The following is a 4,594-nucleotide window of genomic DNA, read 5'->3' as shown; positions in this document are numbered from 1 at the left end:
TAATCAATATAATTAATTAATTAACTTAATTAATTTGGTTAGTTAAACTATTAGAGTTAATTAGCTTAATAGCCTAATTAGACCGAATTAACTAGTTAGTTAACGAAACAGTCAATGACAGGAGGACCCCACCCCGTGTTGACCAGTCAAACGTTGACTGGTCAAGTGGGACCCCCTGGCCCACCTGTCAGCCACTGGGTACAGTTCTGTGTACCCTGTGCTGGGTGCGCTTAGCATTTTAGCAATTATCTTCGAATTAATATTAATTTCAGAAAATGTTTAAAACTTTAAAAAATCATAATAAATAATCTGTAACTCGGATGAAAAAGTTTTCTACATGAAGGTTGCTCAGAACGACGAGACGAATCCGGATACGTGGTCCGTTCGTCCGCCACACATACCTAGCATAGAGAACCTGCAGCTTTTCCCCTCCATTTCATCTGTCTGAAAAATGCAAACTTCTGGAAAACTTTCCCGGATGTTATCCTCCTTCGCCAGTATCGCCCGGCGCTGCGTTAGAACACCTCTAGCACCGCTTATTGTCTTGTTATGCTTATGCTTGTGTGTATTTATTGTTTCTTCCCCCTCTTCTTCTCCGGTAGACCTCGAGACCGCTGCTGATGCCCTTGTGATCGACTACGTCGACGACGACCCCTCCTTGCCAAAGCAACCAGGCAAGCAAACCCCCCTTGAGCATTCCGATATCGCCCATTTCTTTCCCTCTCATGCTTGCATTAGAACTGCTACTGCTTTCTGTATGATCCTACTCTGATGCATAGCCTGTTGTTGTTACCTGCTTTCATACCATACCTGCTTATCCTAAACTGCTTAGTATAGGTTGGTTAGTGATCCATCAGTGACCCCCACCTTGTCCTAGATGCCCCGCTTTATGTTCGATGACTCGATCAACGTGATCGACGTCCAGGCCCCGACACCGCACATCACCCCCCTTAGTTGTACGACTCTGTAGAGTAACCATCGAGTGCCGAGGGTGGAACCTCTTACATCACTCCTAATGAGACCTCTGTAGAGTAGCTATTCGGTCGTGGTCATCGAGGGTGATTCCGCCTTAACCACTTCCGATACGACTCTGTCGTGCGACCCCTCAAGTGTGAACCTCGGGGGTGGTTCCTCTTACGTTCACCTTGATGATTACATCGAGTGGAATTCACCGGGGGTGATTCCTCGGGGTTTCCCCTTGATGTTTGGACACACGGTTACTATGGTTACTATGACTTTACACTGAACCATGTTACTAAATACGGGTTGGCCCCGAGGGGTACCCCCGCGAGCATATTTGCGAGTGATGAGGAGTTGGGTTGACCTGGAGGGTGCCCGCGAGATAATTACGAGGCGCGGCCGGGCATTCTTAGCCCTTGCCGCAAGTCCTCGAGACAGGGCGACGGGGTCACATCTTTCGTGAGTCTCTGCTTGTTACCGCGCGTTCCTAATCCACTACGATTTGGATATTTGACCCGAGGGGTCTCTGGCCTGATAGCACTAACCATCACGTGGGCATAGTATGGGCGTTCTGCGTCGTATACATCAGCCGAAGCTTAATAGACGTCAGCGACTGAGCGGCGCGCGCCGGGTTGGACTGCGTAAGCACCTGCCTTGTTGAAGGAGGTAGCTAGATCTGCTCACCGGCCGCCCACGCAACGTGCAGGAGTTACCGGGGAGATGGCCCATGACCCCTGGGGGCATAGGTTTAGTCCGGCGTGCTGACCTCTCTATTAAGCCTAGGTCGGGTTGCGGCGTATTGTTTGGCCGAGGCCGGGCATGACCTAGGAAAGTGTGTCCGGCAGGAGTTAATCGAGTGTGGTGGGTAAGTTGGTGCACCCCTGCAGGGAAGAAAACATCTATCGATAGCCCGTCCTATGGTAACGGACACTTGGAGTTGTATCCCGATCGATACAACTAGAACTGGATACCTGAGATGAGAGATGGATATGAGAAATGGAGATGAGAACTGGATAGTATGGCTCTGGGATTGCTTTCTCGCAGGGAGTCGAGAAAGGATCTCTGGCCGAGGTTGATAACGCTACTACTACTTTACTTTATGTTACTCTACTCCCTCCTGTTGCTGCAAGATGGTGGTTTCCAGAAGATGCTAGTCTTCGATAGGCTAGGCTTTCCCCCTTCTCTTCTGGCATTCTGTAGTTCAGTCCACAGATACAACCCTTTTCATTGATACCGATGCATATGTAGAGTAGATCCTTGCTTGCGAGTACTTTGGATGAGTACTCACGGTTGCTTTGCTCCCCCTTTTCCCCCCTTTCTTCTTCTTTCCGGTTGATGCAACCAGGTGTCGGAGCCCAGGAGCCAGATGCCACCGCCGATGCATGCTACTACGTGGAGACCGCTAACGACCAGGAGTAGTTAGGAGGCTCCCAGGAAGGAGGCCTTGCCTTTTCGATCGTTGTTGCTTTTGTGCTAGCCTTCTTAAGGCAAACTTGTCTAACTTATGTCTGTACTCAGATATTTTTGCTTCCGCTGACTCGTGTGTATTCAAGCTTATGTATTCGAGCCCTCGAGGCCCCTGGCTTGTAATATAAAACTTGTATTATTTTAATTTGTGTCTAGAGTTGTGTTGTGATATCTTCCCGTGAGTCCTTGATCTTGATCGTACACATTTGCGTGTATGATTAGTGTACGGCCAAATCGGGGGCGTCACAAGTTGGTATCAGAGCCGACTACCTGTAGGATCCCCCTTTCCAACTCCTTGTCCGAAGTTGAGTCTAGTCTTTGAAAAACTATTTTACTAACATGGTTGTGTGGCTTACGGGCCCACGTCGCCATTGGGTGGTATTAGGATCTTTTATTCCTCGTCTATACTCTGGGAATCTGATCTCTCTTCTATTCGGGTTAAATGATTTTGCTAACTCTAGGTTCTCGTCAATACGTTCTACCGGAGAGCCCCTCACTCCAGATGATCGCCTGCTGCATCAGAAGATTCCAAAGATACTCTACGATATTCTCTCGAGACTTTGTGCCTGTTGCCTTTGCAATTCCTTACCACCGAAATATCCTTATGGATAACTACACACACTTACCAATCTTACTTTCTATCCCATTGATCTTGTTATTACAAGATGCCCTGAACTGCTCTCCTTTTTCCGAGAATCCTTTGAGCTTACTGCCTTGCAGTTCCTTGTCGACTGAATACCCCTACGGATAACTTTGTGCACCTATCGAGTATCCGCTCATCCTCAGTTGATTCTTGTACTTCACAAAAGTCTTTGTAATACCATTCGTTCTTGTGAAAATCCTCAACAGCCTATTGTTCTTGGATTTCTTGCTTGCTTGCATTATGGTTAATACCATAAGTCTAGTAATCTTATTACCAGCCTTTGTCATTATCATTTTGAGTCCGTTGATACAATATGTTGCGAATGCTCGCAATGCTCAATCAGATCCTAGAATTCATCCTTCCGGCTCAGAGTCATTCTAACATGTGCTGAATCTTGATCAATCAAATCGCCATCGATTGTACCCCTAAGGCTATTCTACCTATCCATCCCTTATCAGAGCATTGCTTCTGATCCCTTGTCTTGGAATTCATAATTCCTTTGCAATTGAGATTTGAGTTAGTCAGTTGTTTCTATAATCTGATCTCCTTGCATTCTTTCTTCCTCTGGTTGAATATTGATGCTCACGTCAGATCCCTTGTGGACCACCAGACCCCTTTTTCGGATTTTATCCGACAACGTCCTTCATATTCAATAAGCTTGTGAGCCTTTCCTCGGATACATAATGCCTTTGGTAAATTGTATCCTCTGCCTTCTCAACCATGCTCTGCCTTCGAGCTTGTGTTATATTACTCCTGAGGTTTGTGGTATATGTTCCTAAGATGCCCCTGTGGGTTGAACCTATGCCTTCCCTAATCCGTGTGAACCCGAGAGTTTTCACGAGTCATACTCTTCTGGTGTTTTGCCAGATATAATTTCAACACTAGAACTTCATCGAAAGAGAGAAGTAAATGAAATGATATGCATTGAAGAAGTGGGAGTCAACCTTGAACTTTGTGTTCATGCCCGTGGACACGATGTAGATCTTATCATGGAAGCTTCTTGTGATAATAATAATCCCCTTGTTATAAGTTCATCTGGTAACTATGTTTGTTCCTTTGCAACCGTGGTTCTGACCATGATTGTTCCCCTTTGATTCCATTTCTCGGACAAGTTAAAGCACTTGTCTTCTATATATCAATGCATCTTTCCAAGCTCTATCTTGACCTTCCTTCGAGTATTACCCTCCGGTATCTCGAGAATAACAAAGAACTGTGTTGCTTCCTATGAGTCTTCATCTGGTATTGCTCCTCAGCGATTTCAGATTGCCCTGGGTTCCGAGTTATTAGTCACTCAAGAACACCTTTAAGTGAATCAATTCCGCACTCCGACTCAATAACTCTAAGCTATTTCCGTTGCTTACGAGTTTAATAATCCTTCAAGTCATTCATAGCCTGATCGGCTATATCATTATCGAGCTAATTTTAACTGTGCTACCCGGTCCTTCTTTTTGGAGCACAACTTTCGATGATGAGCTCAACTTACGTCGATCTTCCTCGTCATATCATTTCACCTTGAACAACAAG

Source organism: Triticum dicoccoides, chromosome 6A (genome assembly GCF_002162155.2).
Source record: "Triticum dicoccoides isolate Atlit2015 ecotype Zavitan chromosome 6A, WEW_v2.0, whole genome shotgun sequence".
Classification (NCBI taxonomy): domain Eukaryota; kingdom Viridiplantae; phylum Streptophyta; class Magnoliopsida; order Poales; family Poaceae; genus Triticum; species Triticum dicoccoides.
This window is presented reverse-complemented; position numbering follows the sequence as displayed.